This window comes from Myotis yumanensis, unplaced genomic scaffold (genome assembly GCF_028538775.1).
Source record: "Myotis yumanensis isolate MYYU_CA2020_CCGP unplaced genomic scaffold, mMyoYum1.0.hap1 SCAF_13, whole genome shotgun sequence".
NCBI classification, from domain to species: Eukaryota; Metazoa; Chordata; class Mammalia; order Chiroptera; family Vespertilionidae; genus Myotis; species Myotis yumanensis.
In genome coordinates this window covers 30,717,716-30,732,242 of record NW_027223764.1, presented here as the reverse complement: position 1 = coordinate 30,732,242, position 14,527 = coordinate 30,717,716, and the positions used below count along the sequence as shown (strand labels likewise).

Here is a 14,527-nt window from a genome sequence, read left to right as displayed (position 1 = left end):
ATTGGCCCATGGACCGAATGGTCTTGGGTTTGATTCCCAGTCAAGGACATGTACCTGAATTGCATATTCAGTCCCAGGTCCCACGGTTGGGTCGTGTGCAGGAGGCAACCAATTGATGTGTCTCTCTCACATTGATTTTTCTCTATCTCCCTTTTTTCTCTCTCAACCTCTCCCTTCCACTCTTTCTAAATAAAAGCAATGGGGAAAAATATCCTCAGTAAGGACTAATAATAAAAAAAGACCTAAAAAGTCTATTTTTTTTAACTCCTGTAGAATGTATGCAGTTTCCTCATGCTCCAAAAATTTCAGAATATGTAGGGCTTGATATAAGAGGGTGGACTGAGAGGGAGAGAAAGAAAGAGGGCTACATCGAGGGAGCCTGATGGAAGGAGCTTAAGGGATTATTTTGACTTGTCACTAATATTGTCCTTGAGTGTAAACTGCTAAACTTCTTAGAACTGATGAAGTAAAACAGTCAAAACAACCACACAAAGGAGAGCAGGGGATCACCAGACAGGCTGACAGGACACCGTACCCATAAGGCAGCCAAGGGCAGTGATCAGTGGGCATCAGTTTGTCTTTGGGTCTGTAGCACCTGCTACTAATTGCTGCAAAGAGCTCAGCCGTCACTGTGTGGTTTAGCACACTCAGCTCTCTCCTGTATGTGCTGTGAGAAGCAGGACAGCTAATTGCTGTTGCTTCAGCGCCAGTGAATCGACATGCTGAGCTAATAGCGACAGATAGAGGGCAGACAGATTCCTGCTAGCAGCTTCCAGTTAGTTGCTTGTGATAACTAAGGCAGTTGGCATACCTCTCAGAACGGGGAGAAAGAAAGATAGTATGCCTCCTGGGTTGATTATGTTGAGGTGATTTTTTCCTCTCCTCTGTAACATTTTCCTGATGACACGAGACTGGATATTAATGCCTCACAGAATCAAGAAGTGTAACGTGTGAACGAATCGCCTTGGACCTAGATGATGAACATGGGTTGTTTCGGAAGGGATGTGCAGGAGGCAGCCTTGGCAAGAAAACTTGCTGCATAATCTCACATGGGCTAAAGATGAAACTTTAAAACGGCAAGTAAGTTCTTTCTCCCCCTCCCTTCTGCTTCATTTTCTTACTCTTGCACATGTAAGGCAGCAGCAAAGTACAGAGAAAGTTAAGAGGTTGTTTCAGGGCAATTGGTCTCTGTCATGATATCACTTTCTGTCATGCTCATTCAAAGAACAGAGTGGTGATGATGTGTGAGCAATTATCTTCTGGAAGAACCAGCACCACTCCTTGTCCTCTCAGTTTTCTAGTTACTGTGTGGTCTTGTAATTTTTTTGAGGTGTCACTGTAATACTTAGACACACACTTTTAAATGATAACTCTATGGTGTTTTTTTTTTTAATGTCACTCTTCAACCACTTTCTTTGCTTCTCTCTCTCTTCTCTCTCTCTCTCTGTCTCTCTGTCTCTCTCTCTCTCTCTCTCTCTCTGACAAAATATGGAAAAAAGGGCAGAGGTATTGGCATTTTATGTTATTTTCTGTGTTTGCAAATGTGTGTGTGCATGATGTTTTGTGCATGGTAGTTGCTGGAGGGTATAGTCAGTGGATAAGTTAAGGTGGCTAACTCTGCCTCACAATGAACAGCATTATCTTTTGGGTTTTGTTATAATATAGAGTATCCTGATGTTTTCACAACAGATGTTTTAGTGTATTAGAAAATCTGCTTTTTTTATGAAAGTGTCTGGGAGCAGTTAGAAAGCAAATCCAGATGGATTTATCCTTATAATACAAAGTTAATACCATCTAGAACTAGCAACTTTCCCACTTTGTGGTGTAGCCTTCACTTTAAAAACACACTTTGTTATAGGGAAGGAGGGCCCTGACTAACAAGTTTCAGGCCCCATCTGCTGCTACTCTAATGCAGATCTCTCATACACACAGGTGGCCTTCGATGGCATGGGCTAGTAGCATGTATGCAGACAGCCATTGTTAACTAGAGGATAGTATGACGGCCTCCTGTAAGGTTAACTCCAAGTCCTTACTCATTGGCTTTTGCAAATAGAGCTAATTGTCAAACGTAGTAACCAAATACTTAAGGGGTAGAGTCATTGTGTTGCTTAACATCAGAGAAGCAAATAATTTGTGGAAGAAGCATAAAATGCTTGCTGTAGCTTTTACAGCACATTTGAATCTTTTTATACAGGTTCTTGGGAACTTATTTTTTTTTTACTGCAACTTGACTCTTCTATAAGTTTCTTTAGTTTTCTGTAGTTGTTGGTGTGCATGCATTTATCTGTACATGTGAGTCTTCAAATTTCAGCAACTTAATCCCCAGGACTGTGGGCTCGCTTTCCTATGAAATAAAAGAACAATTTAATGTGTACCGAGTTGCACAGTCTGGGGACATCCTCACCTCTCAGCTGATGCAATAACAACTGAACAGGGAACGTGAATCCCCTCACTTTGCCACAAAAAATGGCCCTTAGGCATTAAGCGTCATTAACAGACCTGGATTGATCGGGGTGTGTACTAAGTTACTGATAGTTCTTCTTCGTTTTGCATCCCTGGTGTTTTTGAGCTACTTGTCTAAAATGTTATGAAGTAAAGTTTTGAGTGTTTTTCATAAAGAGGTTTAAATAAAATCTTTCATTTTCTAAGAGAGGTTTTGGAATAATAATATTAGTGCTATTATTTGATTAGCTTAGTGAGTCTCTAAACTATAAGAACAGTCCCCCAAAACACTAATGATTATAATTCTAAGAAGAAAAGAACTTAGAGTTCCAGTTAAGTGCCCATTATCTGCTTTCTTAGTCTTTCCACATTTAAATTTTGTATAGTATGCATTTTGCCTTTTTATCACCCAACTTTCTAGGCAGAAGGAGACATAACCTGAAGTCATTTGTAAAAATTCTCCAGGATTTTGCTACATAGCCTAAGTTTGAAGTTAAATACAAAAGGTAACTATTATTTTCTTGTCAAAGGAAGTAGCTATTTTTCTTTGATCACAAAATGTGTGCCAGGCAAATATATGTTGACCAATTAATTGCACCTTTCTAGAATCATTTTATCATGGGGGCTTTTACCTCCTGAATAAATTATTAGCCTTTATAGTAAAAGTAAAAAATAAAACAAGCAAAATAATAATAAAGTAATCCCCTAAATGTGAATGTCTTCAAGGGTAGACGAGCATACTATCCCTTGTAAATGTGCAGGTGTAATTACAGACAATAAGAACTTTTGTTTCTATTTACAGGGTTTAAAATAATATAAAACTTCTTTCATAAACCAGCTGTTATCTTAAATTTTTTAAGCGCGGAAGCCCCTGTATAGACTTACATTTTATTGTAGCCTTAACAGTGGGGATAAATATATGGTTTTAAGTTTTACCCAAGGATTCCAACCTATGAATAGATTCAAGTTGGCAGAAAAATGATCCCCAGCAAGAGATTGCTTCTAAATCAACTGGGTGTATTTATCATCTAAAAGTTTAATTTTGCTTTGGACTCCATGTTAAGAGTAGGTTTTGGTAACAGTCATTTTTATTTCTTGTCTACTTTTTCTTAAAGAGTTGTTCTTACTTCAGCATCCCTGGTGTTTTTGAACTATTTCGTCACCCTATGTCTCTCTCATATATGTGGAAGGCTTACAATTATAATATTTAAAATAAATAATATTTTTACTTGATGGGGCTGGCTTATCTCAAAAGGTTTCGGTTACTCTCAACTAAAGTTTTAGTTTGGATATAGATATGTTTGTTTTGTGATGGGATTTTTATTTATTACTTTACAATATAGTAGATGCTAGATTCAAAGTGATGATGACATACGGGGCTTTACATATTAGTTTTATGCTCAAATATCATTGGATCGCATGAGGAGATATTGGAAGGAATTATAGGTATTCATTAAGGCTCACAGTCAATTTTGAGTGAAAGAAATATACTATGCACAATGTATGGCAAGATTATGTCCTCTAGTCTCTGTACAAATTTCAAACACTCAGAAACTAATATGTAACTTCCAGTTAACTTGAATGTTAGAGTCACTTAGATTGAAATAGTGACAGGACCATGGAATATGCACAGAAATTCCAAATGCAAGCATACTTTCTTGCACATGAGAATAAGGGGGAGGGAGGTAAGAAGGTACTTTTGAACATGAGTATGAATAGCATGACCTAGCACTGGAATCACCAACAGTAATGTATAAATCAAAGTGCCAGATTTACAGGACTATGAAGATGAGTATGACTTGGTCTCAGTCTGCAAATAAGTCACACATTATCGCATAAGATACACACACAAACACTTTATTCATTGAAGTAAGGAGCAAAGAAACCTGAAATTCTGGTATAGACAACAATTATTTACCTTGGGAAATTCGGCACATTCCCTATGCATTTTTGCCTCAGTGCCCTCAACCTATCAGAGTTTTTGTAAGGATCAGCCAAGATAATGGATAAGAAACCTGTAAATTGCTAAATAATCTAATGTACAATTAATCATTCTAGTATTCTAGCAGTTAATTCTCAAGATGATTTGTGTGTGTGTGTGTGTGTGTTTCTATCAGCAAACAGTAACAACAAGAAGATGATTTCCAATATAAATAGTAAAAGTTTCTACCTGAGCAGGGTCATGGACCAATTTCCTTTTATCTCACAAGTTGTTTAAAGGTTGCACTCAACCTTAAATATCAGATCATGGCTATTGAAGCCATAAATGTAAAAGGCAAAAGCAGTCATTACTTCAAGAAGCTAAAGCATATAAAGCACTTCTTCCCTTTGACCTGGTAAATGGAAAAATTCAAAACTCGTTTATTGTGTTCCTTGATGGATATGAAATTGACAGGAGGTGTAACTTTTCTGTGGCTTTTAGAGTGTAAACATTCTCAGGCCATGGCAGATGTGTAGTTCCCATTACTTTGAAAAGTCATTCATTCTAATGCTCAGTGAAAGGACGGGTTTCAGACAGAATTAGGCACCGTTTCCTGAACCGGGGGAAGACAGTGTGTGCAATGAAGTGCATCATTCAAACGCGAACCTAGCTAATGAATGCTCTCCCTGTGGTTTTCATGGAGGTGTCAGAATGAGCCTTTTCTGATTCTGCATCACTGGATCCTTATGGAAATGCAAATTGTTTACCCAAGGACAGTGACTTTCCTTTTTGCTTTATCATTTAAAGGGCTGATTTCTCCAACTTTGCAGCACACCACTGGAATCCAGAGAAGGTTCATTAAAATGGGATCAGCGGTTGTTATTTCTTTAGAACCTTAAGTCACTGTCTGAGAGGCAGAGACACAGAGAGGTGACAGAGATAGATAGAGAGACACAGACTATGTGAAGAACGGGAGAATCAGAGAGACTTACAAAAAGAGAGAAGAAATAAAGTTAGAGACAGAGTAAAAGATGAGCTAAAAAAAGAACGAGGGCTGAGAGAGAAACTGACATACACACACAGAGAAAGAAGAGTCAAGTCAGAATCAGATGGACAGAAATGAACAACAACAAGAAAACCCAAACTGGGAGAAAGACAAATGGTTGAACAAGATATATGGATGGGGAAAGAGGAACAGAGACAAAAAGACTAAAGACAGCGGTTAGAAAGGGTGATTGAGAAAGACAGACAGATTAGACAGACAGCCAGAAAGAGAATCAGGTATTCAGGTAGAAAGACAGAGGAGGAGAGATCCTGTGACCCAGAGGAGAAATGAGATACAGAGTGTGTGAGAAGATGAGAGGAGAGCAGAGGGCACTGAGCTTCAGTTCTGCTCTGGTCCCTTACTAGTGATGAACTTGTTATCTAGCATCTCAGCCCAGTTTCTGTCTGTAACGGTTTAGCAATGGATTAATTCCCATCTACACAGCTCTCTAGCACAGGGCCCAGAACCAAGAAATGTCTCAGTAAACAGGGACCAATATTTATCATCATTTTCATCATCACTTAGGTGGAATTCCAGAAGCAGAAGTTTCTGAGTGAGAGCTCAAGTCAAATCCTTGTCTCAGCCCTTATTCCACATAGAATATAGTAAATGATTGAGCATTCATAAGCTGTAGTTGTTTCACCTATAAAACTCAGGTATTATTTTCTACCTCAGAGCCATACTCTCTGAATTAAATGAAAGAGTATATTTCATTTGGGGCTTTGCACAGCATATTTTAGTAGTTTCACTAGCTCTCTCAGTGTCCAGAATTTAGTAAGTGCTCAATAAATATTTAATCAATGAATGTATATTTGCTCTGAATATTAGTTTCTGTGAAGTAAGGAAAAGCTGAAATGATTTTGTGGCATTTTAATATGAAATATTAAATAAAACAGTCAGTTTCCTCCTGTCTGCTCTGGAGAGAACAGTGGTATTGATTTTCAGAAGTCTTCCTGCTATCCATCCCCTTTCTTAAGAACAATTAAAGCAATAGTTGTGACCAGGAAAATTTGTCTTTCCTGTTGGTGACTTTTAGTCATATTTACTTACTTACTTACTTACTTACTTACTACAGGGACTATCTGTAGAAGAGAGAGGTGGTCAGGATGTGGAAAAAGTGAATGACTGTAAGAAGAGGAGCAAAGATGGCCTAGGAGAAGTTAGAACAATTAAGTTAGAAAAAGGTGTGAGATAAAGGATTTGGAAAAGTGAGATAAACATGAGCCTACTATTATGAATTTCAAGAGGAGATGGCTTAAAAGAGCATAGGAAAGAATATGTAGCCCTAGCCAGTTTGGCTCAGTGGATAGAGTGTCAGCCTGAGGACTGACGAGTCCAGGTTTCAATTCTGGTCAAGGGCACATGCCTGGGTTGTGGGCTTAATCCTTAGTTGGGGGCATGCAGGAGACAGCCCATCAGTGATTATCTCTCATCATTGATGTTTCTATCTCTCTCTCCCTCTCCCTCCCTCTCTGAAATCAGTAAGAAAATATTAAAAGAAAAAGAATATGTATGGTTCATAAATGAAAATCCTATGTAATAAAAGCCTAATATGCTAAGTGTCCAGTCATCTGGTCAGCCTTTCAACCAACCAAAGTGTAATATGCTAATGATATGCTAAGGCCACTCAACCGCTTGCTATGATGTGGACTGACCACCAGGGGACAATCAACTGGTCAACCAGTCGCTATGATGTGCACTGATCACCAGGGGGCAGACGCTCTGACTGGTAGGTTAGCTTGCTGCTGGGGGCCAGCAGATTGGGACTGAGCAAGATGGGCCAGACACTCCCTGGAGTCCTCAGGTGTCCCTCCCTTGCTGGCCAACCTCCTGCGTCCCTCCTCAACTCCTCAACCCCGATCATGCACTGATGAGGTCCCTTGGCCTTGCCTGTGCCTTCTCACAATCTGGGACCCTTTGGGGGATGTCGGAGAGCCAATTTTGGCCCGATCCCACAGATCAGGCCAAGGGACCCCACTGGTGCACAAATTCATGCACCGGACCTCTAGTGTAGATTATAAAAGCACTAAAGCTATTTGTAGCTATAAGGTAGAGTATGAGAAAGTAAAGCACATTGTCAAAAAATAATTGAAGTGTTCAAAATTATATATATATATATATATATATATATAATTTCTTTTTAAAAATTTTTAAATACTATGTTCTCTTCACTAAATATATTCCTTACATATGGCTATATTTAGAGGAAAGCAGTCTAAAAATGTATGCAAGAGTTTGATTCAAATGCTCTTTTTCTTCTGTCTTTGATGTGTTGTTAAATTTGTTTGATAAATGAATAAAGAAAAGAATAAATATTGAGCATCTACTATGTGCCAGAAATGATTCATGGTACTTTTCTTTTTAATATATATTTACTGATTTCAAAGAAGAAGGGAGAGGGAGAGGGAGATAGAAACATCAATGATGAGAGCTAATCATTGATTGGCTGCCTCCTGCACGCCTCACACTGGGGATCAAGCTCACAACCTGGGCATGTGCCCTGACTGGGAATCGAATCATGACTTTCTGGTTCATAGGTGGACACTCAACCACTGAGCCATGCAGGCTGAGCATAGTATTTTCAATATGTCAGTCATTTAACCTGTGCAAAATAGATGATGTAGAGCAGTTTTCCCCTACCTCATTAATTTTTTTTATATTTTATTGATTTTTTACAGAGAGGAAGGGAGAGAGACAGAGAGCCAGAAACATCGATGAGAGAGAAACACCGATCAGCTGCCTCCTGCACATCTCCCACTGGGGTGTGCCTGCAACCCAGGTACATGCCCTTGACCAGAATCGAATCTGGGACCCTTCAGTCCGCAAGCCGACGCTCTATCCACTGAGCCAAACTGGTTTCGGCATTAATTTTATTTCTGAATATCTTTGCATGAGTCCCTTCATCTAATAGGTGTTGACAGTCTGTTAAACTACCTTACTTTTTACCTCATGCTATTAGCATGGGATAGAATGCTCTGTTTTGGAGCTAGTATTACATAGATTTGCTAATATTTTACAGAAAAGGGCAGCAAGAATTTTAGGGATCTTTACAAGGATTATTGAAACATTTTCACTCAAGATATGCTGAGTTCTGAATAGCATACATTATATGAATTTCTATTTACATTCATATATCACGGTTAAGAATAGAATAAAATTCAGCAGAGCTTTAGATAACAGGGCTACACTTTAACATGGTGGCTAATAATTTTTTCCAATGATGGTAGTAACATCAGTGGAAAATGTGTGAATGATAAAATGCTAAAGCAGAGAAGATTTCTAGCATTTATGTGTCACAGATGACGAGGCTCTGAAATGCTCTTTGGTAGTTGTTTGTGTAGGTGGGCTTTACTGCGCTGCATTCAAACTGAGGTGGCCTTGTATTCAATGACCCAAAATCTGGGGGAATCTGTGAAAATGCCTAAACTCTGGAGCAGGAGAAAGTTTAAGGGAAGGTTTCTCAGCACTGGGAGAGAGAATCCTGATAATTAAATCAATACCCTGGTTTAAGGGATCTCAGCTAACATCACGTCCCTCCCCTGCTTCTCATGGTACGTAATTCAATTTGCTAAGCTTTTCACATATTCTGCTGATCCCATAGGCTTTATATTACCACTGTCTCCCCACTTTTGCCATTTGCTATGTAGTTTTCTGTAGTCAGCTAAATACGTGACTGGTCTTCCACTTTCAAACATCGACAAACTTGTTGAAATTAACACATTTTCTTTTGCCACTACTTTGTCCTCGTGGCTTAATATTTCTTCTGCTTCCTATACTGAGCTGAGTTTCTGGAAGATAACAGCTAAGTACTTTTGATCATCCTATATCTTAATGTCACAAATTTATACTTCAAAATAAAGGTAAGCAAACTTGGTTTTTGGAATAATAGGTTTGTAAACTAGTTATATTTAAACATGCACTAAAATTAAAACATTCATTGCATATCTTCATAATGGCAGTGTATCAGAAATATGGCAATTGCTCTCTGAAAAATGGTGATTATAATCATTGCTCCTTTGGAAATATTTGATTTTTAACGTATGAAGTATATGCTTGTTTCTTGTCACTGAATTATATTTGTAGCAATTAAATCACCTCAAGCTTTTATCTTTTGCTTAAAGCAAGCAAGCAAGTGTTTGTACACACACACACACACACACACACATACACACACACCCCTCAAGCTAGGCTTACTATCACACTCACTTCTGCTGCAGTGCAATTTAATGACAAATATGAATGTTGGAGACATAGCAGGAGGGAGGAATAAGCTGTTACGTAGCTCCTCAGGAAATTCTCTATCCTGCAGTTTTTCAGCAAGTCAAAGGGTAAGGATTTAACAAGGGACAAAATAGAAACAAGACTTTGCGATAAAGTACTGCATTCACACAAAGAGCATATCTTAGGGTGTTTTGTTTTGGGGGCGATCATATCAAAGAGATTCTTGTAAATATTATGAAATAAATTGATTGTGAATTCAAATTGATTGTAAATATTATGAAATAAATTGATTGTGAATATTTTTGAAGCCACCCACTATGTTAGAGGTGCTTATTGATCATGTAGGAAGAGTCCGCCACAGTGCTCAATGTTGCCTCCTTTCCTGTGTAGTTAGGATCTTTCTTTTATGGAAAGTGATATTATTTCTTGGACGTCTCATATTGGGAATGACCTGGTTTCCAGGGGTCCTTGATTCTATAAAGAATTAGATTAGTAATTTTGTATTCAAATTCAATGACCCATTAAGTGATTTATTAAAGCAGTTTCACTCTTTCCATTGCAATCTGGCTCCCACCCCTACTTCTTATCTGAAATACCAAATACCAATATCACCAATTACTTACCTGAAATGCCAAATACCAATATCACTACTGACCTCCTTCCTGCTGAATTCAATAGAAGATTTCAGGCCTTGTCATACTTTCTGCTTTATTCAGTATTGCTGACCTTGCCTTAATCTTTGAACCTCTCTCTTCTCTTAATTTTTATGGCACAGATTTCTCTTTTGTTTTATTGTTATCTTTGCTTTTTACAGCTTATTTCTCAAGGCAAATTTCAGGTTCATTTTCAGGCTGATCTTCCTCTGTGTATGTCATACATGTTAATGTGCTCAGTTATACCTACCTCCTTCCTTCTCTTCTTTCATTTTTTATTACTTCTGATTTATTTCATTTACAGTTAAATTCTTAACCAATTTATTTCTGCAGATGACAGCTAAAAGTATATCTCTGACATCTACACATTTCATTCCAAAGCTCAGATCTGCAAAACCACCTGCCCCTTGGAACTTTCATTTGGATATCTTATGGGCATTTCAAATCCATTAATCCTACGACTGAGTTCATGATTTTTCCCCACTCCTTCTTCCCAGCCTCTCCTTCTTCTTTCCTGTAATGTATTCTTATTTCAGGGACTAATGACAACCAACATCAAATTGCTCAAGCTTAAAACCTATTTATCAGACTTCTAGTTCTCTCTCACCCTTTATGCTCATATGGTATCAAATACCACAATGTTTCTGTCAATTCTACCATGTTAGTAAAATTAGAATCTAATCCTTCTTCCATCCTTTCCTTTATGTCATCATCATTTCCCACCTAATACCCAACTCATCTGTTTTCCATTTCATCACTTGCTGTCCCTCTGTTTCCCTTTATACTAAACTCCATCCTTTCTCTATAATGTTATCCATTTCATCATGTCACTGTCTGCTAAAGTATTTCAAACTTTTTCTCATTCTATTTATTCAGGTTCTCCCTTGGATCACCTGTCTCTCTCTCTGCCTAATCAAGTTTACTGAAAGGGAAAAAGAAAGAAACATATCATTCTATGTAACTGAAAACCCAAAAATGTAGATATGGTTTACTACAAGGATTTAAGGCTCACATATAACTTTCAGATGCATGTCTTCACTTGCTTTCTCTGCTAGTTGAATCTCTTCTCAAAATATTTATATATCTGCTATTAGTAGCTTTGAGCTCACACCATTACAGCACCTAGTATAAGAGAAAATAAGAAAGTTCATAATCTGATAATTCAACCAAATATATCTATGTTGAGTCTGCTTGGCTGTGATTTACCTGAATGGCTCATCCACTCCATGAGGGGAAAATGAAAATTGTAGATTGGCTCATTTTAAATTATATGCTATACTGTTGGTTCCTGCATAAGGGTCAGTTCTAGAAAGGAGAGACATAGTATGACTCAGCTCGCAAAAAAAAGAATACTTGAATGTAACTAAAGTGGGGAAATTTTAATTGTCTCTTACTTAGAACCACATTGTTTAGTCTTTTGACACTAATGTTGATTATCACACAATGATTTGTGAAATCCTTAGACATGTTCCCTAAAAAGTTAAATGTAAATATTCAAAAAATATATCCTTGTTAAGTGAAGGACTGTACCATGCATCATATATAGTTATCTATGTAACAGTCACAAAGAGACTATCTTAAGAGCTGTAGTATAGATTTTCATGTTTGATCATTTAAATTCTTGTGTAATGGATTTTTAAAATATATTTTTACTAGAGGCCCAGTGCACAATTGAAATTGTGCAAGGAGGCGCCCCACCTCCTGTCTCCCACCTCCTCGCATGGCCACCCTCACGAGCCTCGCTGCACTTGCAGCCTCCTGCTGATTGGTCATTATGGCATGATGGTGTGATGACCGTTAACATATTAGCTCTTTATTATATAGGATTCATTTCAGAGAGTAAAGGAGAAGGAGAGAGAGATAGAAACATCAATGATGAGAGAGAATCATTGATTGGCTTCCCCCTGCATGCCCCTCACTGGGGATCGAGCCCTCAACCCTGGCATGTGCCCTTGACCGGAATCAAAACCAGGACCCTTCAGTCTGCAGGCCAACTCTCTATCCACTGAGCCAAACTAGCTAGAGCTGCATTTTTTACTCTTTCCATCTTTATGTTGGATAAATTTTAAAATTTATCTTTATTGTTGAAAATATTATAGATGTCCCCTGTGTGTTTTTTCCCCATTGACCCCCTTCTACCCCCCATCTGCCCCACCGAGGCCTACACCAAACTGTTGTCTGTGTCCATGTGCTATGCACATGTGCATATAAATTCCCCAGTTAATCTTCCCCCGGCCCCCGACTTGCTCTGAAAGTAGGATATTTTTGAAACCCTTTAAACTTTCGTATATAATTTATAAACTGCTTTTAGCATGCATTTGTCATCCATTTCTTAGACACTTCATTCTCATTTAAAAAATGAACAGTGTAATCAAATAATTAATATTATGCAATTCACTTATAAAAAGGAGATTAAATATTACTTTTTACATCAAAATTGACATTATATCTGAAGGTAAGATCTACAAAGGCAAATAGTTTAAGGACCAAGTTTTTGATGTTACATTTCTAAGTTAGATGAGCAAAATGCATATCAAACAACCCCAATTATGGTACACAGCAATATGAATATCTTTACATAGTTAACCTTGGGAGAGTTTGCAAACATAATTGCAATGGTTATAAACTGTAAAAGTGCTGTTGTAGCGGTAAAATAATATCAGGGACTGCCATTCCACATTTTATTTTATTCTCATTGTTTTAAAGTAATAAGAATTGTTGACTTAGTAATAGACATGCTGAAGGGAAGAAAACTCTAAAGTCACATAGTAAAGAATAAATCATAAGAAATTGTGGTTTGTCATTTCATCATATTAACATAGATTTAGGAATCCATAATGCATTATATTCCAGAAAGCATCTCCTTTATTAGAAATTCTGCTACTATACTTATATTTTTCATATTTACATTCCCAACTCAGCAGTGACCTGTTCAGTGCCAACAATTGCTTATTAAATGAATAAATCAGATTTATTTTTCAAGAAAGCTGTTATGACTAATCTATGCTTCATATCTTTGATTTATATAACAGAGTAATATTAGATATTTGTAGTCTGACTTGTGTGAATTCTTATAAACTGTTGTTGAGAATATTTTGTCTGTATTTTATCTGGTCTTTTAATAATAGAGTGTTTTATTATGGAATATATTTTTGAGAAGCCTTTATTTATAATTGGTAGTATATAATGAAGCAATATCATATTCAAGTGCCTATGCTTGGTGATTATACATCATATATGATTCATTCAAAGTTACATTAGAGGGTTTAACTATGGATTTCCCTAATGATGTGATTCCTAAGATCTAATACTGATATACTGTTGGGAACATAGAAATCATGTTCTCCTCTAGTTGTCAATTTTGCTTCATACATTTTTAAATCACAGAGTGATGACTGATGGCCATGATGAGACATTCCATTCTTGTAATCCCAGAAATCAGTCATTGTTTTTCATGTTCATATACTTGGAGAAGTGAAAGAGTCATCAGTGTGGCCACTTAATACATTTGTTGATTAAATATATGAATAAATATAGAATTCAAAGTAAGTACTTCAGTCTATGGTTATAGGAACTCAAGTACAAAAACAAGAAAAACTGTTTAATGTATCTTCTTACATAGATTTTATTATCATTTATTTTTTCACTTCAGTTAAAGTTTGATATAATAATTTTGGTATTTGTGGCCAATATTTATTAATATTAGTAATATATACTTTTTATTTTAGTGAATCAAAAATGTATATACATAGATATTTAATAAAAATTTACATAAAGTTTAGAGACAATTAGGGATATTTACCATTTGATGTAATTAGAGATACTAAATATACTATATGTAAACATATAAAGTAAGATGTCCTTATTGTGCAGTGGCAGTAAAAATGAGGTCCTCATTTAAAAGACTTACTGTGATGTTAAACATATATATATTTATATATATATTTATATTTATATTCTTTCCTGAGCTTCCCAAGGATTCTAGTTTAATAAGTATAATCTTCTTTAACCCACAAAAAAATGGATAATAGATTTGAATAAGATGAATATTACCTATTTTCCCCCTATTTTGCTCATTTACTTATAGTTAATTTCCCCAAGCACAGATTAGACTTGGCTGGTAAGAATTCTCAAAGGAAAAACTGGCTTTTTTGTGTATACCTTGCTAATGATTCTTTTATGCATATGATGTAAATAAGTATGAATTAAATACCTCAATGCAAATGAAGCTGTTTATAATAATTG

At 36.7% G+C, this 14,527-nt stretch overlaps 1 protein-coding gene across 1 annotated transcript in view; it reads left to right on the top strand.

The window, feature by feature from the left end:
* Positions 1-1,046: 1,046 nt before the first annotated feature.
* PCDH15 (protocadherin related 15) overlaps positions 1,047-14,527 on the top strand; it is a 632,895-nt gene continuing 619,414 nt past the window's right edge. The window contains exon 1 of the mRNA XM_070432784.1: positions 1,047-1,080. The gene's annotated coding sequence lies outside the window, so the exon portion shown is untranslated. The remainder of the gene's footprint in view (positions 1,081-14,527) is intronic.